Source organism: Eubalaena glacialis, chromosome 2, assembly GCF_028564815.1.
Source record: "Eubalaena glacialis isolate mEubGla1 chromosome 2, mEubGla1.1.hap2.+ XY, whole genome shotgun sequence".
Taxonomy (NCBI): Eukaryota; Metazoa; Chordata; class Mammalia; order Artiodactyla; family Balaenidae; genus Eubalaena; species Eubalaena glacialis.
Window position 1 is genome coordinate 195552734 of NC_083717.1, and position 24368 is coordinate 195577101.

Genomic DNA, 24368 nt, shown 5'->3' on the forward strand with positions numbered 1-24368 from the left:
TGCAACAAACACACGCATGGCTTCCTGCAGCCCAAGGCCGCGTCCCCGGGATGAGCCAGCCCCCCTGAAACGCCGGCCTGAGGGAGCCCAGCATGGCCAGCCCCCGACCCAGGCCCCGGCCCCCTTTCATGGAGCTTTTACTGAGAAGGGCCGACAGCTGTGGATCCTGACTCTGCCCTCTGGGGAGGGTTGTGTCTCCTCTGAGGTGGAATCACCAAGAGGGATGGGGATTTGATCCCTGGTCTCTGTGAGGGCGGAGTCCTGACCCATCCCTGCATGCTTGCCGGCTGGCGGACACAGCAGCTTCATTGCATCTGCATGGCCACCCTTCCTGATCCCTCACTGGAGCCCCTGGAGCCCCACTCCTGCGCCTCCTGTGACACACTGGTCACCTCTGTGCAGCCAGCTGAGTTCAGTGCCACCCGGACCCCCTCGCCTCCTGCGGTCCTTCTCACTGCCCAGTCTGTCCTGAGCGGTGAGCCTGGTCTGGCTCTGCTCCCCTTTGACAGCCCCTCCCCACCGCTGCCCCTCCTGGCCTGGCTTCCTGGCGTTCCCTCCTGGTCCTCCTTTCTCGCACCCAGCTCGGCTGTTTTGGGCTGAATTGTGTCCCCAAATTCCAATCTTGAAGCCCGGACCCCAGGACCTCAGAATGTAACTGTATTTGGAGATGGGGTCTGTAAAGAGGTGATGATGTAAACTGGGGTCTCTAAGGTGGGCCCTAATCCAGTCTGACTGGCGTCCTTATAAGAGGAGGACATTAGGACAGAGACACGTACAGAGGGACGAGCACGTGAGGACACGGGAGAAGACGGCGTTTACATGGCACGGAGACAGGCCTCAGGAGAAGCCAGCCCTGCACCTCCTGGATCTGGGATTCCAGCCTCCAGGGTGTCAGACAGTGATGTCTGTTGTCAAAGGCTCCTGTGGTGTCTGTTACAGCCTCCTGTGCGGACACACCCAACGCGTGCGACTTCCCTGTGGCTCCCCCAGGACCCTGGCTCGCCCCTGCGCCCACAGGCCAGGCGGGAAGCCCAGGCTTGGGCGGTGGCGTGGGGGAGGCAGCCTGTAGACTTCTCGAGGGTAGGAGGCGTGTTAACCTAGGGAGACTTCTCAGCGAGCTAGGCGACTGTAAAGAACGCTTTATTGTCATTAAGAAAATGAAGAGACGGCAAAGAGCATTGGTGGGCTCCAGCATTTAAAACGGAGACCAGCCCCCCCACGCTGCGATGACGTGGACCTTCCTTCCCGCCCGGGGGGCGGCTTCTCCGCACGCAGATGCTGAGTGCGCATTTCCCCAGAGACTGAGAGTTGGTACCGGGCCTGGAGGCTGACCCAACGGGGGTCACGCCTCTCACCCCCACCCCGGTGCAGGCGGAGCTCCTGCTGTACGTGACTCAGGCCTATGGCTGCAGGATGGGCTGGCCGCGCCTTCTGCCCTCTTCTCCGGGAGCCCCTCCAGCTCAGCCCGCAGGGCACCAGGTCAGCAGGGCCCTCTCCGGGAGGCCGGTCTGGCCGGACCTCACCGCCTCCTGCGCTGGGGCTCCTGCAGCGGCCTCGGGCCCAGGCCCTGCTCTGAGCAGCGTCCTCGGTGGAGGTGACCGGAGGGACCGTTAGCGGCACCAGCAGAAGCTCTCCTGCTGGGAGAGGCAGGCGCTGAGGGGGGCGGTTCCCCTCCAGCATCTGACACAGGCCGTCCTCCCGGGACCCTGCGTCTGGAGCCCGGCCGGGACAAGATGCAGGGGGTGGGCCCTGTGCAGATGCCCGGGGGGCCGGCCTCCTCCTCCTCCAGGGGGACCCCCACGCCGACCCGGGCGTTCCCGGTGGTCCCTGGGGCCCCGGAGGTGTCCTGCGGGGACATCAGCTCAGGTTGGGCATCACCTGCTGTCCACTCGGGTCTGTGAGTGGGGTGGGGGGCAGGTTGTGGTGGCCACGAGGCCAGAGGCCGGGGGTGCAGGCGAGGGTACTCGTGAGCTCAGAGGCTGGCGAGGTCAGCGGGCGGAGGAGCAGGCCTGGCGCAGGCTGAGCGGCACAAGGCGATGGACGTGGTCCTGCCGGTCCGGGGTGGCCCTGGACGCAGCCCGCAGTGAGCGCTAGGCGCCCTGCCCGATCATGTTTCTGTAGTCGGGGACGATCGTCCGCTTCAGCTCCACCACCGACGAGAAGATCCACTTCACCTGAGGGGCGGCGGGGGTGAGTGCAGGCTGGAACCCACCCGGGCCGCCGCCCAGGGCCTGCCCCCCCGTCCCCGGGCCGACGGACAGCGAGGGTTTCCAGGGTGGACATGAGGACATGATGGGGACAGTGAGGGAGAGTGTGGGACAGTGAGGGGACAGTAAGGGGACAGTGAGGGACAGTGAGGGAAGGTGATGGGAGAGTGAGGCGATGGTGAGGGACAGTGAGGGGAAATTAAGAGACAGTGAGGAATAGTGAGGGGATGATGAGGGATAGTGAGGAACAGTGAGGAGACAGTGAGGAGACAGTGAGGGAAGGTGAGGGGAGAGTGAGGGAAAGTGAGGAGAAAGTGAGGGAAAGTGAGGGACAGTGAGGGACAGTGAGGGACACTGAGGAGAAAGTGAGGGACAGTGAGGGACAGGGAGGGACTGTGAGGGACAGTGGGGGACAGTGAGGGACCGTGAGGGACAGTGGGGGACAGTGGAGTCAGTGAGGGACCGTGAGGGACCGTGGGGGAAAGTGAGGGACAATGAGGGACAGTGAGGGACTGTGAGGAGACAGTAGAAAGTGAGGGACAGTGAGGCACAGTGAGGGACAGTGGGGGACAGTGAGGGACAGTGAAGAGACAGTGAGGGACAGTGAGGGACAGTGAGGGAGAGTGAGGGACAGTGAGGGACAGTGGGGGACAGTGAGGGACAGTGAGGGACAGAGAGGGTCAGTGAGGAGAAAGTGAGGGAAAGTGAGGGACAGTGAGGGACAGTGGGGGACAGTGAGGGACAGTGATGGACAGTGAGTGACAGTGGGGGATAGTGAGGGACAGTGAGGGACAGTGGGGGACAGTGAGGAACAGTGAGGAGAAAGTGAGGGAAAGTGAGGAGGCAGTGAGGAGACAGTGAGGAACAGTGCGGGAGAGTGGGGGACAGTGAGGGACAAAGGGGGACAGTGAGGGACCGTGAGGGACAGTGAGGGGCAGTGAGGAGAAAGTGAGGGACACTGAGGAGACAGTGAGGGACAGTGGGGGACAGTGAGGGACTGTGAGGGACAGTGAGGAGATAGTGAGGGAAAGTGAGGATACAGTGAGGGACAGTGAGGGACAGTGAGGGATAGTGAGGAGACAGTGAGGGAAAGTGAGGAGACAGTGAGGGACAGTGAGGGACAGTGAGGGAGAGCGAGGGACAGTGGGGGACAGTGAGGGACAGTGGGGGACAGTGAGGGACCGTGGGGGACAGTGAGGGACAGTGAGGGACAGTGAGGAGAAAGTAAGGGAAAGTGACGAGACAGTGAGGGACAGTGAGGGACAGTGGGGGACGGTGAGGAGCAGTGAGGAGACAGGAACAGTGGGGGGACAGTGAGGGACAATGGGGGACAGTGAGGGACAGTGGGGGATAGTGAGGAGAAAGTGAGGGAAAGTGAGGAACCAGTGAGGGACAGTGAGGGACCGTGGGGGACAGTGAGGGACAGTGGGGGACAGTGAGCGACCGTGGGGGACAGTGAGGGACAGTGAGGGACACTGAGGAGAAAGTGAGGGAAAGTGAAGAGACGGTGAGGGACAGTGAGGGACAGTGGGGGACAGTGTGGGACCGTGGGGGACCGTGAGGGACCGTGGGGGACAGTGAGGGACAGTGAGGGACAGTGAGGGACAATGGGGGATAGTGAGGGACAGTGGGGGACAGTGAGGGACAGTGAGGGACAGTGGGGAGCGTGAGGGACCGTGAGGGACAGTGAGGGACAGTGAGGGACAATGGGGGACAGTGAGGGACCGTGAGCAACAGTGAGGGACAGTGGGGGACAGTGAGGGACCGTGAGCAACAGTGAGGGACAGTGGGGGACAGTGAGGGACAGTGAGGGACAGTGGGGGACAGTGAGGGACCGTGAGGGACAGTGGGGGACAATGGGGGACAGTGAGGGAAAGTGGGGGACAGTGAGGGACAGTGAGGCACCGTGAGGGACAGTGGGGGACAGTGAGGGACAGTGAGGGACAGTGGTGGACATTGAGGTACTGTGAGGAACAGTGGGGGACAGTAGGGGACAGTGGGGGACAGTGACGGACAGTGAGGGACAGTGAGGAGACAGGAACAGTGGGGGATAGTGAGGGAAAATGGGGGACAGTGAGGGACAGTGGGGGACAGTGAGGGACCGTGATGGACAGTTAGCGACAGTGGGGGACAGTGAGGGACAGTGAGGGACAATGGGGGACAGTAAGGGACAGTGGGGGATAATGAGGGACAGTGAGGGAAAGTGGGGGACAGTGAGGGCCCGTGAGGGACAGTGAGGGACAGTGGGGGACAGTGAGGGACAGTGGGGGACAGTGGCGGACAGTGAGGGACCGTGAGGGGCAGTGAGGGACAGTGAGGGACAATGCGGGACAGTGAAGGACAGTGAGGGACAGTAAGGGACAATGGGGGACCATGAGGGACAGTGGGGGACAGTGAGGAGACAGGAACCGTGGGGGATAGTGAGGGACAATGGGGGACCGTGAGGGACAGTGGGGGACAGTGAGGGGACAGTGGGGGACAGTGAGGGACAGTGAGGGACAGTGGGGACAGTGAGGGACAGTGAGGGACAGTGAGGGGACAGTGGGGGACAGTGGGGGACAGTGGGGGACCATGAGGGACAGTGGGGGACAGTGAGGGAAAGTGGGGGACAGTGGGGGACAGTGGGGGACAGTGGGGGACCATGAGGGACAGTGGGGGACAGTGGGGGACAGTGGGGGACCATGAGGGACAGTGGGGGACAGTGGGGGACAGTGGGGGACCATGAGGGACAGTGGGGGACAGTGAGGGAAAGTGGGGGACAGTGGGGGACAGTGGGGGACAGTGGGGGACCATGAGGGACAGTGGGGGACAGTGGGGGACAGTGGGGGACAGTGAGGGACATTGGGGGACAGTGGGGGACAGTGAGGTACAATGGGGGACAGTGGGGGACAGTGAGGGACAGTGAGGGACAGTGGGGGACAGTGAGGTACAGTGGGGGACAGTGGGGGACAGTGGGGGACAGTGAGGTACAATGGGGGACAGTGGGGGACAGTGAGGAGACAGTGAGGAGACAGTGAGCAGACAGTGAGGGACCGTGAGGAGACAGTGAGGGACAGTGAGGAGACAGACAGTGAGGAGACAGTGAGGGACAGTGAGGAGACAGACAGTGAGGGACAGTGAGGGACAGTGAGGGACAGTGGGGGACAGTGAGGGACCGTGAGGGACAGTGGGGGACAGTGGGGGACAGTGAGCGACAGTGGGGGACAGTGGGGGACAGTGGGGGACAGTGGGGGAAAGTGGGTGACAGTGAGGTACAATGGGGGACAGTGAGGGGACAGTGGGGGACAGTGGGGGACAGTGAGGGACAGTGAGGTACAATGGGGGACAGTGGGGGACAGTGGGGGACAGTGAGGGACAGTGAGGTACAATGGGGGACAGTGGGGGACAGTGGGGGACAGTGAGGGACAGTGGGGGACAGTGGGGACAGTGAGGGACCGTGAGGGACAGTGAGGGGACAGTGAGGTACAATGGGGGACAGTGGGGGACAGTGGGGGATAGTGAGGGACAGTGAGGTACAATGGGGGACAGTGAGGGAACAGTGGGGGACAGTGGGGGACAGTGGGGGACATTGAGGGACCGTGAGGGACAGTGGGGGACAGTGGGGGACAGTGAGGTACAATGGGGGACAGTGGGGGACAGTGGGGGACAGTGAGGAGACAGTGAGGAGACAGTGAGCAGACAGTGAGGGACCGTGAGGAGACAGTGAGGGACAGTGAGGAGACAGACAGTGAGGAGACAGTGAGGGACAGTGAGGAGACAGACAGTGAGGGACAGTGAGGGACAGTGAGGGACAGTGGGGGACAGTGAGGGACCGTGAGGGACAGTGGGGGACAGTGAGCGACAGTGGGGGACCATGGGGGACAGTGGGGGACAGTGAGGGACAGTGGGGGACAGTGGGGGACAGTGAGCAACAGTGGGGGACAGTGGGGGACAGTGATGGACAGTGGGGGACAGTGGAGGACAGTGAGGGACCATGAGGGACAGTAAGGGACAGTGAGGTACAATGGGGGACAGTGAGGGGACAGTGGGGGACAGTGGGGGACAGTGAGCGACAGTGGGGGACAGTGGGGGACAGTGGGGGACAGTGGGGGACAGTGAGGTACAATGGGGGACAGTGAGGGGACAGTGGGGGACAGTGGGGGACAGTGAGGGACAGTGAGGTACAATGGGGGACAGTGGGGGACAGTGAGCGACAGTGGGGGACAGTGGGGGACAGTGAGGGACAGTGGGGGACAGTGAGGGACAGTGAGGTACAGTGGGGGACAGTGAGGGACAGTGGGGGACAGTGGGGGACAGTGAGCGACAGTGGGGGACAGTGGGGGACAGTGAGGGACAGTGGGGGACAGTGGGGACAGTGAGGTACAATGGGGGACAGTGAGGGGACAGTGAGGGACAGTGGGGGACAGTGAGGGACAGTGAGGTACAATGGGGGACAGTGGGGGACAGTGGGGGACAGTGAGGGACAGTGGGGGACAGTGGGGGACAGTGAGGGACAGTGGGGGACAGTGGGGGACAGTGGGGGACAGTGGGGACAGTGAGGGACAGTGGGGGACAGTGGGGGACAGTGAGGGACAGTGGGGGACAGTGGGGGACAGTGAGGTACAATGGGGGACAGTGGGGGACAGTGAGCGACAGTGGGGGACAGTGGGGGACAGTGAGGGACAGTGGGGGACAGTGGGGACAGTGGGGACAGTGAGGGACAGTGGGGACAGTGAGGGACAGTGGGGGACAGTGAGCGACAGTGAGCAACAGTGGGGGATAGTGGGGGACAGTGGGGGACAGTGGGGGACAGTGAGGTACAATGGGGGACAGTGGGGGACAGTGAGCGACAGTGGGGGACAGTGGGGGACAGTGGGGGACAGTGGGGACAGTGGGGGACAGTGGGGGACAGTGAGGTACAATGGGGGACAGTGGGGGACAGTGGGGGACAGTGAGGGACAGTGGGGGACAGTGGGGGACAGTGAGGTACAATGGGGGACAGTGGGGGACAGTGGGGGACAGTGGGGGACAGTGAGGTACAATGAGGGACAGTGGGGGACAGTGGGGGACAGTGAGGGACAGTGGGGGACAGTGGGGGACAGTAAGCGACAGTGGGGGACAGTGGGGGACAGTGAGGGACAGTGGGGGACAGTGGGGGACAGTGAGGGACAGTGGGGGACAGTGGGGGACAGTGAGGTACAATGAGGGAGAGTGGGGGACAGTGAGGGACAGTGAGGGACAGTGAGGTACAATGAGGGACAGTGGGGGACAGTGAGGGACAGTGGGGGACAGTGGGGGACAGTGAGGTACAATGGGGGACAGTGGGGGACAGTGAGGGACAGTGGGGGACAGTGGGGGACAGTGAGGTACAATGGGGGACAGTGGGGGATAGTGGGGGACAGTGGGGGACAGTGAGGTACAATGGGGGACAGTGGGGGACAGTGGGGGACAGTGAGGGACAGTGGGGGACAGTGGGGACAGTGAGGGACCGTGAGGGACAGTGGGGGACAGTGGGGGACAGTGGGGGACAGGGACACTGGGAGGCACAGTGGGGGCAGCGAGGGCGCAGCAGGGCCGGCCCGCACACCTTGAAGAGGGTCACGGTGGCGCTGTAGCACACGCTGAGCAGGAAGAGGGTGATGAAGATGGAGATGGTCGTCCACAGCCCGTCCAGCTCCCCGTCCTGGGCATCAGCACAGGTCTCCTCCTCTAGGAGCAGTTCTGCACAGGGAGGGGAGGGGGGTCAGTGCTCTGCCTGCCCCCGGGGGGCAGGGGTGGGGTCATCGGGGCCTCGCAGCGCGGCTCCCATTGTGGCGGGGTGGTGGCGGGATGCCCCAGGTGGGCCGGGCCAGAGGCACCTGAGGACAGTCGCTGGGCACCAGCCCCAGCCCCCCATTCCTCCAGCCTGGGCCCCAGTCTCGGCCTGGCCAGTGGGTCCTGCTCCCTCTCCTGTGCTGTGCGCTGAGCTGGGGCCCTTGGGGGGAGGGTGCCCGGACCCCCCGTTGGACAGTGGCTCAGGCCCCGGCCTCCTCTCCCCCTGGGGGCCAGACCCGGAGGGCGGGAGGGTCAGCAGAGCACGTGGGCCGTGGGCCCTGCCCCAGGGAAGGGGCAGGACGGTGTTGGGCTCTGTCCCTGTGCCCGCGGGGCTGGGAGTGCCGGGACGAGGGGGCTGTGGGAGGATTTTGGCCTGTTCGGCAGGCGGTGTCGGTGCCCCAGGGAGGAGGGATGGGTGACAGAGGTGGTCAGTGCGGTCAGTGTGGGGAGGGGCCGCTGAGCAGCCCATGGGCGTTGGAGGGTGGGGACCAGGCTGGGGTCTACGGTGAGGACTCATGAGACCCAGCTCTGTGGTCGGGTGTGGGTCTGTGCGGCTGCCCTGCGGGAGGGCCCGTGTGCAAGGCCCGCGTGTGTGCATGCGTGTGGGTGTGTGTGGTGGGCGCACTGCACACGCGTGTACGCGGGCAGGTGAGTGCATGTGGATGAAGGCGGTGGTGTGTGGGCTGGTGTGGCTCAGTGGGGGGCTTGTTTTCAATGGCTCTGGGCTCAGTGTCCACGGGTGCATCTGGAGGGTCCCTCCCCGGGCACTCAGGGCCGCTTGCCTCTGCCCCTTTTGGGCACAGGGATGAGTGTCCCCACGAGTGCACAGGCCTGGCCCCTGGCAGGGACAAGCAGGGCAGAGCCACCTGGCCTGGGGGGCGGGGCCTGATCTCCCGTGCCCGACGGTGCAGCAGGGCCGTCCACCCACCCCGGGCCGCGTGTGGCCCCCGTGAGGGCACAGAGCTGGCACGCGGACCCTGGAGCCGGGGACAGGAACGTGGGGACGAGGACGGCCAGTGTCCCACAGCTTGGGCTGGAACAGGGGCGGGAAGAAGTGGGCACTCATTCTCCTGAGGGTCTCTGGTGGGCTTCTCCCGTTCTGGGCACACACTCCCGCCCCAGCAGCTGCCGGGCGGAGGGCGGCCGGAGCAGCTGTCGCCTCCGGGAGGGGAGGGGGGGCCCTCCCCGGCCTCGGGCAGCCCCCGAGCGGCCTGCGCAGACCCGCACACTCTGGGTCTGGCCCTGAGTGGGATCAGCTCTCGCGCACTGGTGGTGACAACTGTGACCCAGAGCCGGGTCCGCCCCTGCCCCAGTGCAGGCCCGGCGTGCCCCGGGGCTCTGCTCGGAAAGAACCATGACAGCATTGCGGGGTCCCAGGGCGTCGCTGGGTGCTTTATTTCGTGGCGCCCGGGAGGAATGTACACAGGGCTGGGGCTCAGGCGTCCTCGCTGGACCCTGAGAGCCCACGGGGAGGGAGGGCTGGCTGGGGCGACGGTGCCGTGGGGCTCATTTACCCGGAGACTGGGAGATGGACTTCTGCGTGTTGTGATTGTGCAGAGCCTCGTGCAAAACTACACACGTGTAGGTGTCTCCCTGCTGCCAGCTCCTCTTGTCTACCCTGAGCTTGCTGTACAGGAAGAAGGACCCGTCGGCGTCCAGCTGGGGTGGGGTCGTGCCGTACTTGCCCTCTGACTCCGGCTGCCCCTTTCTCTGCCACTCCACGTCGATGTCGCCCGGGTAGAAGCCGGTGACCATGCAGGTTAAGCTGACCGAGCTCTTGGCCAGCTCTTCCTGCGGTGGGGCCAGTACGTACACCTGCGGCTCCCGGGGCTGCCCTGTGGGGAGAGGCATGGCTGTTAGCACGATGGTCACTGCTATTGGCCCCCAGGGACCCTCCTGCGCCCGTCCACCTGACCCACCTTTGGCCTTGGAGATGGTCCTCACGATGGGGGCCGGGAGACCGTTGTTGTTGACCTTGCACTTGAACTCCTTTCCCTTCAGCCAGTCCTGGTGCTGGATGGGCAGGGCGCTGACCACACGGTAGGTGCTGTTGAACTGCTCCTCCCTTGGCTTCGTCTTGGCCGTGTGCACCTCTAAGTCGTCCACGTACCAGGAGAACTGGACATAGGGGTCCTCGTGGCCCACGTCAACCACAACGCAGGTGACCTCGGGTATTTGGGATATTGTGAGGATGTCCCTGGGTGTCGGGGGGAAGATGAAGACGGACGGTCCTCCTGGGAGCTCAGGGGCTGGTTGGGGAGACACGGAGGGTGGTCAGCGCCTGGGTGGACCTCCTCTTGGGCACCCATCCATCCCCCTCCCCCAAGCCCCAAGGCCGCTCCTGGGCGAGGTCCACCCCCGAGGGGAGGAGGGTGAGGCCGGGTGACTTACGTGGACAGTTGGAACATTTCTGGCATTCAGGACACTCGGGGCATGGGGGAGGTTTGGAGTCATTGATCTCTGCAGAGAGAACAGACAGGAGGTTACCGGGGTTGGGGACGGCCCGGGGCTGGCCTTAGGGCAGGCCAGGTTTTGGCAGGTGAGACCTGTGCCCACCTCTGTGGGCCCAGGGGCTGGGGGAGGCGTCCAGCCTGTGCCCACACTGGACCTGGTGGAAATGCCCAGAGGACCCCCTCCCCGAGCCTGGGAGGACTTCAGGTGAGGGAGAGAGACAGGCCTCCCGTGACACCCTGGGCGGGATTCACCATCCCTGGTGTGTGGTGTGTTCAGGTGGGAGGGCTGGCTCCGGGCCTGTCTTGTAGTGGACACCCTCCCTGCGGCCCGTCCCCTCACCGATGCGCTTGTCCACCTTGGTGCTGCTGGCCGGGTGGGCTACGTTGCAGGTGAAGGTCTTGCCGGACGAGGTGCTGGCAGGCACGGTCACAGTGCTGCTGAGAGAGTACAGCCCCGAGGACCCGAGGACGGATGGGAAGGTGTGCACACCGCTGGATAGGGCGCCCGAGTTCCAGGTCACGGTCACTGGCTCAGGGAAGTAGCTCGAGACCAGGCAGCCCACGGTCACTGTGGAGCCGGTTGTGCCCTCGCAGCTGGAATCCAGAGGGTAGACTGCCGGGGCCGTGGTGGAGGCTGTGAGAGAGGAGGCCGTGTGACTGGCAGGGCCTCACCCTGCGAGGGTCCGGGCAGGGCATCAGGTGTGCAGGCCTGGGGCGCTGCTGAGCCCAGCGACCATGTGCTTCCAGCGTGTCTGAAGACCAGCGGCCCGGCATGGCTGTCTCCCACCCCAGGTCTCTGCGTCTGCAGCTGTGGGCTCCAGACACCGCTGGGGGCCAGTGCTGGGTGACCACCTGGATTAGATCCCCCGGGGCCCCTACCCTCCTGTGGGTGTCTGGCCTGATCAGGCCCTCGGTCTGAGCCCTGACCAGTGGCTATTGCTCCCTGAGCCCACTGCCCTGCTCTGCTTCTGTCCCCTTGTCCTGGTCTGCTCTTTGCCACCCAGGGCCCGTGTGTTCTGTATCAGCTCTGCCCATCGGCATCTCTGGGAGCCTTGCACTGCCCCTGGCCTTCTCCTCCTGCAGGGTGCCAGCACCCCAAGCCCCATTCCCCGGCTGGACCTGTCCCCTCTGACCCTGGTCTGCTCAGCCCAGATATGCAGACCCGACTGAGCCCCGAAAGAGCCCCTCGTTTCCCCTCTGCCAGGTCCACTGCCCTGTCAACCCCACCTCGCTTTTGCATGTTCACCCCTCCTGTCCCAGCTCCTACAGTCTTCTGGAACAGGGTTGGGACCCTGGGTACAAGAACTGCGGCCCATCGGGTCCCCTCAGGGCTGCCCGTGCGCCTTCAGCCCCAGAGACCTGCACTCCCAGGTCCCCTCTCCACCCGGCCTTGCCATCCACAAAGCCCCTCCCAGCAGACCAGGGCTCCCTTTTCCTCGGCCTTTCTCCCCCTGACTCTGGGGCACCTGGGGCAGCCCTTGTCCTCCCAGGCCCCTGCTCCCCTGCGCACCCCCACCTGCTCCCCTGAGCTCCCCCTGCACCCTCCCTACCAGCCCCCTGAGCTCCAGCAGGAAGGCTGCTCTCCTTTCTCTGTGCACTCAGGTTCCCCTCCCCCAGATGCTCCCTCACCTGCCTCCAGCCCCTCATCCTGGCCTCTCAGCTGACCGGGCTTCCTGCCCATCGAGTGTCTAGCCTCTTCCCACCTGAGCTCCGGTTCACCATCTCAGGCCTGAGTCCTCTCTGCCCTTGTGCCCCTTCTCCCCGGCCCTGGGCCCTCAGCACACCCCAGGGGGACCCCCAGCCCGATCTCCTGTAGGACTCCCTGCTCTGCCCCCACTGCCAGCTGCCCTGCGTCCTGCCCTCCCAGCCCCCTTGGCTCAGGTCTCTGGGCTCAGCTCAGGGATGCTGTATCCTCATGTCATCTACTCACCTGGCGTCGGACTGCCCACTGTCCCTGGAGCACTGGGCCCACAGCACCAACTGTCCCTTGCACCCTATGACACTTGCCTACTCACCTGCTCACCCCAGTACCTGGTCTGCTGAGGTCCTGGGCAGGACCCTACCTCCCCACCCCGAGCTCACCTGCACAAGCTCTGCCTGCTTCCCCAAAGCTCCGGGGCAGCCCTCTGCCTCCCAAACCACTGCTCACCTGCACAAGCTCTACCTCCTCCCCAAAGCTCCCGGGGAGCCCCATCCCATCCCAGGCTCCTGTTCACCTGCACAAGCACTACTTCCTTCACCAAATCTCCTGGGCAGCTCCCTGCCCCTCCAGCCCCATGCTCACCTGCACAAGCTCTACCTGCTTCACCAAAGCTCTGGGGACAGCTACCTGTCCTCCCAAACCCCTGCTTACCTGCACAAGCTCTCCCTGCTCCCCAAAGCTTCCGGGGCAGCCCCATCCTCTCCCAGGCTCCTGTTCACCTGCACAAGGTCTGCCTGCTTCCCCAAAGCTCCTGGGGCAGCCCCTTACCCTTCCACCCACCCTGCTAGGCTGCAGAAACTCTAACTGCTCCCCCAATGATCCCGGGAAGCCCCCTGCCCTCCCAGGCCCAGGCTCACCTGCACAAGCTCTACCTGCTCCCCGAAGCTCCCGGGGCAGCCCCTGCCCTCCCAGCCCTGGGCTCACCTACACTAGCTCTACCTGCTCCCCAGAGCCCCTGAGGGAGCCCCCGGCTCCCTGCCCTCCCAGGCCCAGGCTCACCTGCACAAGCTCTACCTGCTACCCCAATGCTCCGGGGCAGCCCCCTGCCCTCCCAGCCTCAGGCTCACCTACACTAGCTCTACCTGCTCCCCAGAGCCCCTGAGGGAGCCCCCGGCTCCCTGCACAAGGTCTACCTGCTTCCCCAAAGCTCCCGGGCAGCCCCCTACCCTCCCACCCCACTGCTCACCTACACTAGCTCTACCTGCTCCACCAAAGCTCTGGGGACAGGTACCTGCCCTCCCAAACCCCTGCTTACCTGCACAAGCTCTCCCTGCTCCCCAAAGCTCCCGGGGCAGCCCCATCCCCTCCCAGGCTCCTGTTCACCCGCACAAGGTCTACCAGCTTCCCCAAAGCTCCTAGGGCAGCCTCTTACCCTTCCATCCACCCTGCTAGGCTGCAGAAATGCTACCTGCTCCCCCAATGCTCCCGGGCAGCCCCCTGCCCTCCCAGCCCTAGGCTCACCTACACTAGCTCTACCTGCTCCCCCAAAGCTCCAGGGCAGCCCCCTGCCCTCCCAGCCCCGGGCTCACCTACACTAGCTCTACCTGCTCCCCCAAAGCTCCAGGGCAGCCCCCTGCCCTCCCAGCCCCGGGTTCACCTACACTAGCTCTACCTGCTCCCCCAAAGCTCCAGGGCAGCCCCCTGCCCTCCCAGCCCCGGGCTCACCTACACTAGCTCTACCTGCTCCCCCAAAGCTCCAGGGCAGCCCCCTGCCCTCCCAGCTCCGGGCTCACCTACACTAGCTCTACCTGCTCCCCCAAAGCTCCAGGGCAGCCCCCTGCCCTCCCAGCCCCGGGCTCACCTACACTAGCTCTACCTGCTCCCCCAAAGCTCCAGGGCAGCCCCCTGCCCTCCCAGCCCCGGGTTCACCTACACTAGCTCTACCTGCTCCCCCAAAGCTCCAGGGCAGCCCCCTGCCCTCCCAGCCCCGGGCTCACCTACACTAGCTCTACCTGCTCCCCCAAAGCTCCAGGGCAGCCCCCTGCCCTCCCAGCCCCGGGTTCACCTACACTAGCTCTACCTGCTCCCCCAAAGCTCCAGGGCAGCCCCCTGCCCTCCCAGCCCCGGGCTCACCTACACTAGCTCTACCTGCTCCCCCAAAGCTCCAGGGCAGCCCCCTGCCCTCCCAGCCCCGGGCTCACCTACACTAGCTCTACCTGCTCCCCGAAAGCTCCAGGGCAGCCCCCTGCCCTCCCAGCCCCGGGCTCACCTACACTAGCTCTACCTGCTCCCCCAAAGCTCCAGGGCAGCCCCCTGCCCTCCCAGCCCCGGGCTCACCTACACTAGCTCTACCTGCTCCCCCAAAGCTCCAGGGCAGCCCCCTGCCCTCCCAGCCCCGGGCTCACCTACACTAGCTCTACCTGCTTCCCCAAAGCTCCAGGGCAGCCCCCTGCCCTCCCAGCCCCGGGCTCACCTGCAGAAGCTCTACCTGCTCCCCAGAGCCCCTGAGGCAGCCAACGGCCCCCTGCCCTCCAGCCCCCTGCTCACCTGCTGCCTCCCTGCCACTTGTCCCTGGAGCTCTGGCCCTCAGCACCCGTGCCCCTCTGGCCCACCCACGAGCCCTCACCCCTAGTGCAGCTCCACTCCTGACTCCTTTCTTTCCCGGGGCTGAGCTCTGTTCCCTGGAGTTGCTAGGTGTCCACCCTGTCTCCGGGGCCCCTCTCCCCTGGCAGAGCCCCTGTCCCACCGTGGGCCCCTCCCAGAGGAGCTCCTGGCCTTCCGAGCTTCACTCTCTTCTCTCTCCCACCACCCCCGGGATCCTCCTCTGGTCGCTTCTCCCTCCAGTTGCCGGGTCATCTGCCCTCTGCCTCCCCGCTCCCGGCCCCCAGCCCCTGCTCCTGGCCCTCAGGCCCTGGCTCCGCTCGCCCCTCGTGTAGCCTGTGGAGCTGCGTGCTCAGCCCCTGTGCGGCCAGCCCTGCCTGCTGTGCTCCCGGCGTCCCGCTGCCCTGGGCCCCGGCCCCAGCCCAGAACCCACCGCCAGCCCGCCTGCCACTGCCCTGGGGCTCAAGCCGGCTCCACTGTCCTGCACAGGACCCTCAGCCTCCCCCCCCCCACCGGGGGGGCCTTTCCTTCCCCTGTGCCGAGCCAGCGTCCTCCCTCTGTCCTCGCTCAGACCCACCTGCCCATCCTGGCCTCGTCCTCAGCCCCAGCCCAGCCCTGTGCCTGCAGCACATCTGGCCAAGCGAAGCTCTCAGGCTCCCGTCCCCGAGCCCATCATGTTCCTCGAAGGCCCAGCAGCCCTGCCGAGCTCTGCCACCCCTGGGTTTCCAGCCCTGTTGGTGTGGACACGCCCCTGCCCGGGCTCCCTAGTCCCTGCCCTGGGCCAGCACTGTGACCCCTGGGCAGCCCGCCTTCCCCGTGCCCGCTTGGCTGCTCCAGCCGCTCTGTGGGGTCCCCGAGGCCAGTCTCCTCTCCATGGCACCCACTCCCTATCTCTGCCCCATCCTCGCGGACCAGACTCACCAAGGGGGGTGGAGGTCCTGGACTCGCTCCCCTGCAGCCCAGGGCTCCGCGCCCCTCCCTGCTCCGGCCCCAGGCACACGTGGTTCCTCAGGGCTGTGCTCTGTCTCTGCAGCCCTGCTTCCTAGGACTGGTAACCAGTTCCTGGAAGTGTGAACTCCTTGCCCACAACCCTGCAAACACTAAGAACAGGACTGAAACCCAGTGGCATGGCTTGCTTCCTGAAGTTCCCTTTTCTTCTGGGTGGTTCCTGTCTCAGAGGGCCTGGGGAGTCCAGATGCAGCAGAGATGCATTATTTTGGTGTGTAGGGCGCGGTGAGTGGGGCCCAGGGACCCAGGGGACAGAGTGGGAACCCCGGCCGTCACAGCTCCACCCTCCTGAGGGAATATGCCTGCTCGGCCCACAGCACCCTGGGTAATAGACCCCTCACCTGAGCCTTCTGGGCCTCCGAACTCTGGTGGGCAACACTCCCACCTCCCCCAGCACAGATGCCCAGGGCATCCTGCCTGCCTCCAGAGCAGATCCCCAGGGAGTGTCGGTGTGAGGGGGCAGAGCCGAGCAGGGCTGCGCCCTTGACCTTGTGTGAAGTGCTCTACTGCCCCTCTCATGTTCTATTTGAACCAAACACTCGGGCTCTCTGGACAAGCCTCAGAGTTGCCCAGTGCTGGGTTTTCTATGCCCGACCCCAGCAGGCTGCACGGTCCGTGTTGGAGTCCGTGGGACGCCTGGTCTCCCAGCGCAGATGGCGGCTCTCAGAAGGGCCTTTGCCACAAGTGGACTCTCCTGTCAACACAGTCTGGGCACTCGTATGCTGGGAAGGAGGCCACCGGGCCCTGAAGAATGGTCTTAGCTGCTCACAGGTCCTCAAAGAGGCCAAGAGGGTCACTCACCGCCCCTAGTTTCCTCCTTATTGTACCTTTCCTAATTATTGAAACCTTTTCTTCCTGTTATTGGCCACCCGGTTTTTCCTTTCTGTGAAGGACCCACTGCTCACATTTCTTTCTTTTCATTGGTTGCTGAGTGCTCTTTGTATATGAAGGAGTCCTGCCCTGTGTCACGTGTGCTCATGCGCTCTGCCCCGTTTCCATGGGACTTCAGAGCCCCTTGTGGGCGGGCTTCTCCAGCTCTTTACCCTCAGGAGGAGTCTCAGCCCATGCCCACCACTGTGCTTGGCCAGCCGGCCCTCTCCCTGGTGTCTGTGGCTCCTGCCTTCGCGGCTCCCAGCTTTCTTCTCGAGGACGATGGCGGCCAGCCCCAGACAGCTCTCGCTTGCTCATCGGGACGTCCGGGCTGGCTGGCGGGACGGGGCCTGAGGACTGGCCTGTCTGCGTGAGCTCAGTGGGTGGACGGCTGGGTGGTGACTGGGGCCCCAGGAGGCTGATGCCGGCCTCCACCCTGGTGCTTGTGCAGCTGTGTTCCTGCGGCCTCCTGCACTGACCACTGAATGAGCCCCTCAGGGTTTGCCCATGGGGAGTGGAATTGTTGCTTTTACCTTTGTGTGGGGAGGGGCGGTGAGTCTGGGCTGGAGGCCAGTGGCGCAGGCGTGGTGGAGCCTGAACCGGGGTCTCTGTGTGTATTGAAGGACTCTTGAGGCGGAGCCTGGCTGGACACTTGGGTCCTCGGGGCCCAGAGCTGCCCTCTGCTCCCTTCCCTCTGGCCCCTTGTCCACGTCCTCGGGGGCGGGGCACCTCCTGTTCCCAAGGTACCACAGGCACCTCCCCCAAGGTATGCTCAGGTGGCATGGGATTCTTTAATGAACTTTACTAGGAAAAGTGAGGAGACAGAGGTTGAACTGATTCCTGTGCTGGGCCCATCTATCTCCTACCTCAAATTGCCCCTGAGATATGTGGACCCCGAGAAGTGTTTATTGGCAGGATGTAGGGCGATGGTCCCTCTTCTGTAGCTTCTTCAGGCTGGTATTGGGTTCATGGACCCTACCTAACTGGGGCCACGGAACTCTCGCCCTGCCTTGTTAAGGGGCCCCAAGGTGAGTTCTGCTGCCACCCTGACAGGATCTGTTTCAGGGGGTGGCTGGAATCCCTGCATCACCATCATCTTGACATGGAATTGCCATAATCTAGAGGAGACAAATCTTTCTAAGAGGATAAACAGACATGGGCCAAAGAGGAGAAGAGGAAAGATAGAGGTTCAAGGTCCTATGAGTGGAAGGAACCGAGAGAACCAGGACCAGGTGAGAGCCATCCCTGGGTTGCCTGCTCCCTGAGTTGAGAGGCCTCAGATAAGAAGCCCTGAGTATCTTTTTGGACTTGACCTGTTTGGTTTACCCAAAACCCACATTGTTCCTTTAACATGGCGCAGATTCCCCCTTGGGCAGCGGCTAGCACGTTGATGGCCTTCTCAGGGGTCACTTTATCTGCAGAGATATGGCTAGGGATAGGATCTAGCTCCCTCTTTTCAGTAGCCTCAGTTAGGGTCAAAATAAGGGGTTGCTCAGGGTCTCCTAAGCATAATATGGCCCCAAGGAAGCCCAGAAGATCTCTCCCCAGCAGTGGGGTGGGGCTTTTGGGAACCAGAAAGGCATGCGAGCTCAAATGCTGTTGAAACTGGCAAACGAGAGGCCCAGTGAAGTCACGGGTGAGAGGCTTTCCGTCGACACGGTTACTGTGCAGCTTCTAGAGGAAAGAGGCCCAGCGTGAGAAATCAGCACAGAGTAAGAGGCTCCCGTATGGACTAAAAAGTCGATCTTCCTACCTGCCACGTCAAGGACGCCCGGGGCCCCTTGATGGAGACGGACATCTCGTTGCGGGGAGCTGCCAGAAGCCCCGGGCTGACTCAGTCGTCCAGCATGGCCATCTCAGGAGCAGGAGCCCCCCTTCCCCTTTGGGACCGAGGGCAGTCCCACTCTGATGACCCGTCTGCTTGTAGACTGGGCATGGCCTGGGGGGCTCCTTCTGGCATTCATGGGCCCAATGGCCGGTCGACTTGCATTTGAAGCATTCCCCTTTGCTGGTCTTACTTCCGGACTGATGGTTGAACCTTCTTGTCTCCTTTGGGTTCTCCCGAGGTTGCAAAATGTGGCTGACAGTAAGGGCTATCAGTTTAGCTTGAGCTTTGACCTGCCTTTACTCATGCTGAGTTCCTTCTTCCCCCTCCGGTTGATCTTGATTATTAAATACCCCAAAGACCACCTCTATGAGTTGGTGCATAGGGGTTTGTGGGCCTAATTGTGACTTTTGGGGTTTTTGCCTAATATCGGGCAGACTGGCTGATGAAATGTTGTCCCAGCAGGGACTGACCCTCAGGAGTGAAGGGGCCTATGTTAGTAAACTTTCTAAAAGCCTCCACAAGCCATCCTGAAGAAGAGCTGCATTTTCTTCTTTCTCTTGGGTCACTTCCTTGACCTTTTCATGGCTGACTGCTTCCTAAAGTCCTTTCTCGTTCCTTCTAATAGGCATTGGACCATGTGGCTCCTGGCCTTCGTTCCCCCACTGCCCACCACCCCTGGGAACTATAATCCCAAACGGGCTCCTGACTGGGGACTGTGTCCCCACCCCCATCATAAATGTGGAGTTGGTGCCTGGCGAGCTGGTCAGCACGCCCCTGGTCTGCTGTCCAAATCCTTTGTTTCTCCTCATGGGTACAGTAGGTAGACGATACCTCCGTGGCTCCCATTCCACTCCCTCGTCCTGATCCTCTCGGACCCCACTCACCAAGGGTTGGGGTGGTGGACTCGCTCCCCTGCAGCCCAGGGCTCCGCGCCCCTCCCTGCTCCGGCCCCAGGCACATGTGGTTCCTCAGGGCTGTGCTCTGTGACTGCAGCCCCGCTTCCTATAGGACTTGGTACCCAGCCCCCGGAGGTGTGAACTCCCTTCCCCCAGACCATCAAACACTAAGAACAGGACTGAAACCGGGTGGCTCAAATTGCTTCCTGAAATTCCCTTTTCTTCTGGGTGTTTTCTGTCTCAGAGGGCCTGGGGGAGTCCAGATGCAGCCGGGGTGTCTCTTGTGGGTGTGTGGGGTGTGGTGAGCGGTGCCCTTGGACCCAGGGGACAGAGTGAGCACCCCGGCCGTCACGGCTTTCCACCTTCTGCAGGGATTATGCCTGGTTTGCCCACTGCAGCCTGGGTACCGGGCCCCTCGCCTGAACCCTCTAGGTGTCCCAACCCTGGTGGGCACCTCTCCTGACCCTGGAGAGTGTGTGGTTGGGCGCAGCCTGCAGCCCAGGCCCTGCCTTGTCCTGCCTACCTGCCGGGGTGACCTCCCCTCCAGACCTCTGTCTTCCGCCTCTTCCCTCCTCCTCTCCCTGGTTCCATCCGTGGCCCCGATATCTGACCAAAGGCCAGTGTAACGTGCACGGTCAGAGGGCAGTTCTTATCCCGGCCACAGCTGTCCCCCGGGGGACAGAGTTCACGATGGTCACTGGGGCCGGAAAATGGCCCTCTAGGTGAGAGAGAGCGTGCAGCCTGTCCACTGCTGTGTGTGGGCCGAGACTGGTCGTCCCACCTTTGGGGGACACTGACCCTCAGTTTCTCGTTTGAGTGCTGCAGCGGACCCTAAACCCTGTGTGCACCCCCTGGGCCGTCCCATAGCTTCAGCATTAGTCCTGGATCGGGGTCCCAGGAGACACTGTCGCACCACCCCAGAAGTGCCATGGGCGGGGGGCAGGGTGCAACTCCTCCAAGCTGTGGGTGGGTGGCGTGTGTGCTGTGCTGCTTCAGACCTGCCCCAAGCCAAGTCCAGCTCCGTAGGGAGTGGACGGTGTGGAGGTGCCATCAGATGTGGGACAGGATAGGTGTGACCACCCGGCCAGTTGGCTACTGGTTCTGCAAGCTGCACTTACCACTCGCTTGCATTGCTCACGAAGCACATGGATCTGCATAATCTGTGCTCAGCTCAGCCGTACTGACAAGTCTGGATAAACCCCTGAGAAAGTCTGGGCTTGTGGGCATCGGGCCCGAGGAGTCCACCCCACCTGCTGCCCAGGTTTCTGACAAGACAAAGCAGCAAAAGGTGCACGTCACTGAGGGTGCTGGTTACCTCCTCCCGGTCCTGTGTGTGCTGTCTGCCCCCTGGTTGTGGTGGTGACGTTTGTACTGAGGAGGATCAGTCACTCGGGATCATTAGAGCACCACTGCTGTCCCTGGAGCAACTTGGGGGCAGCCTACTTTGGCTGCGGAAGGCGCAACAATGTGATTTGCGCACTCAAGGCCCTGGGCTTTATCAAATCCACACACGTGTCCACATCCCAGTTCTCAAGGTCCCATTTTTTCCAGGCAAATCTTTTCACATGAGAAAGTTAGTGAGGCTGTGAATTTACCTGGTGTTGAAACTTTGTGAAACGTCGTGTTGAAGTCTGGGTCTGGCTTCAGAAACATTCGCCGTGTAGTTCTGAGAGCAGAGAGAGGCTTTGAGGGGTTCCTAGCAGACCCTTCCTGCATCTGTGAACACGGATGAGAAGTTGGAGCAGAGGTGTCACCCGGTGCTGTGGGTCCTCCAGCCCAGTGGTAAGACCCCACCCTGCCCAAAACCTGGCTCATGCCTGACTTGACCCGACCTGTTGCAACCGTGTCTCCTGGGCCTGCCCCGGCTCACCCCTGTATTCGGCACCTCCTTCTGTCATTGCGGAGGGCCACCTGGGTGCTGGTTTGGCCGCCGCATGCCTGGATCTCATGCCCACTGTCCCGGGATCGTGATGGTTGCTGCTTGCAGGGCAGAGACATGGTGCCCGTTCCACCTTTGAAGTTCTGCTTCCGGAAGGACTTTTTACTTATTGCTGTTTAAGTCCAGGTTGAATCCAGAAAACATAAGCCCCTGGAGTCCTTTCAGGTGGGAATTGATGCCACCCAGGAAACCAAACGTGTATAAAATTGTAACAAGAGCAGGCGAAGTGCTATAGGGTGAGATGGTCGCTGAGGCTCAGGGGGCCCAGGGACGCTCATGATCTTCTGCCCCAAGAGGTTGCTCAGACCTGGGATGGGAACGCTCACTCAGAGTTTCACAGAAATGCCCTCAACATGATAAAAGCCACATATGACAAACCCACAGCTAACATCATTCTCAATGGTGAAAAGCTGAAAGCATTTCCTCTAAGATCAAGAACAAGACATGGATGTCCACTCTCACCACTTTTATTCAACATAGTTTTGGAAGTCATAGCCACAGCAATCAGAGAAGAAAAAGAAATAAAAGGAATCTAAATTGGAAAAGAAGAAGTAAAACTGTCACTGTTTGCAGATGACATGATACTATGCATAGAAAATCCTCAAGACGGTACCAGAAAGCTACTAGAGCTCATCAATGAATTTGGCAATGTTGCCAGATACAAAATTAATACACAGAAATCTGTTGCATTTCTATACACTGACAATGAAAAATCAGAATGAGAAATTAAGGAAACACTCCCATACACCACTGCATCAAAAAGAATGAAATACCTAGGAATAAACCTACTAAGGAAGCAAAAGACCTGTACTCAGAAAACTATAAGACACTGATGAAAGAAATCAAAGATGACACAAACAGATGGAGAGATATACCATGTTCTTGGATTGGAAGAATCAACATTGTGAAAATGACTGCACTACCCAAGGTAATCTACAGATTCAATGCAATCCCTATCAAATTACCAATGACATCTTTCACAGAACTAGAACAAAAAATTTTACAATTTGTATGGAGACAGAAAAGACCCTGAATACCCAAAGCAATCTTAAGAAAGAAAAATGGAGCAATCTGGCTCCATGACTCCAGACTATACTACAAAGCTACAGTCATAAGAACAGTATGGTGGTGGCACAAAACCAGAAATATAGATCAATGGAACAGGATAGACAGCCCAGAAATAAACCCACACACCTATGGTCAATTAATCTATGACAAAGGAGACAAGAATATACAATGGAGAAAAGACAGTCTCTTCAACAAGTGGTGCTGGGAAAACTGGACAGCTACATGTAAAAAAATGAAATTAGAAAATTCTCTAACACCATGGACAAAAATAAACTCAAAATGGATTAAAGACCTAAATGTGAAACTGGATACTAGAAAAATCCTAGAGGAAAACATAGGCAGAACACTCTTTGACATAAATCACAGCAAGATTTTTTTGACCCAACTCCTAGAGTAATGGAAATAAAAACAAAAATAAACAAATGGGACGTAATTAACCTGAAAAGCTTTTGCACAGCAATGGAAAACCATAAACAAAACAAAAAGATAACCTACAGATTGGGAGCAAATATTTGCAAACCATGCAACCAATAAGAGATTAATCTCCAAAATATATATACAGCTCATACAGCTCAATATAAAAAACAAATGAACAACCCAATAGAAAAATGGGCAGAGTATCTAAATAGACATTTCTCCAGAGAAGACATACAGACGGCCAAAAGGCACATGAAGAGATGCTCAACATTGCTAATTATTAGAGAAATGCAAATCAAAGTACAATGAGGTACCACCTCTCACCAGTCAGAATGGCCATCATCAAAAACTATACAAACAATAATGCTGGAGAGGGTGTGGAGAAAAGGGAACCCTTCTACACTCTTGGTGGGAATGAAAATTGGTGCAGCCACTATGGAAAACAGTATGGAGGTTCCTCAAAAACCTAAAAATAGAGCTACCATATGATCCAGCAATCCCACTCCTGGAGATATATCCAGGAAAACCATAATTCAAAAAGATACATGCATCGCAGTGTTCATTGCAACACTGTTTACAATAGCCAGGACATGGAAACAACCTACATGCCCATCGACAGATGAATGGATAAAGCAGATGTGGTACATATATACAATGGAATATTACTCAGCCACAATAAAGAATGAAATAATGCCATTTGCAGCAGCATGAATGGACCTACAGATTACCTTACTAAGTGAAGTTAGTCAGACAGAGAAAGACAAATACCATATGATATCACTCATATGTGGAATCTAAAAAAAATGATACAAATGAACTTACATACAAAATAGTAATAGACTCACATACATAGAAAACAAACCTATGGATACCAAAGGGGAGAGGGGAGGGGAGGGATAAATTAGGAGTTTGGGAATAACATATACACACTACTCTATATAGAATAGATAATAACCTATAAGGGAAAAGAATCTGGAATAGATACATGTATATGTATAACGGAATCACTTTGCTGTACAACTGAAACTAACACAGCATTGTAAATCAACTATATTTCAATAAAAAAAAAAAAAAGAAATGCCCCGACACTCCTCGTGGTGTGGTGTGGGTGCCCTTCAGGGTGCCTGCAGGCCCGGCTGTGTGAGCAGTCCTGTGAGGAGGAGGAGGGCGGGGCCCTCTGTCAGCATCCGTCCCTGCCCGGTAGAGTGCTGTGGTCCAGCACGGCGGTCAGGCACGGCGCTCCCTGCATGGTGCTGCCCTGGCCCCGTGGCCGTCCTGCCAACCCCTTCTCTGCTCATTTCCATGGGCGATCACCTTCCTGCCCAGGCCCGAATGCCAGCTTCACCTTTGTCCCTGTTGTGTCCAGGTCTCGGGATGCATTTGGGGCTGTTTGTCACTGTGACCCTGAGCTATTGTCACGAGACCCTGTGTCTCCTAAAACACTGGAAATGTTTTAACGGGAAAAGCAGAGGCTGTTTATTCTGAGCTGCTGCAGCCAGGGAGCCATGCCCAGCTAGCTGGGCAGGGACTCGGGCAGCAGGAGAGTGGGTGGCTTTGAGGCTTTATTATGTGTATGTGGCTTAATTGTTACTGTATATATATAACACTATGCCCATGTAAAGGCCTATAACATACTTATTATATCA

At 60.4% G+C, this 24368-nt stretch overlaps 1 pseudogene; it reads right to left on the reverse strand.

Moving 5' to 3' along the window:
* Positions 1-2090: 2090 nt before the first annotated feature.
* Positions 2091-21296, reverse strand: LOC133084756 (immunoglobulin heavy constant gamma 1-like; annotated as a pseudogene).
* Between the last annotated feature and the right edge of the window lie 3072 nt (positions 21297-24368).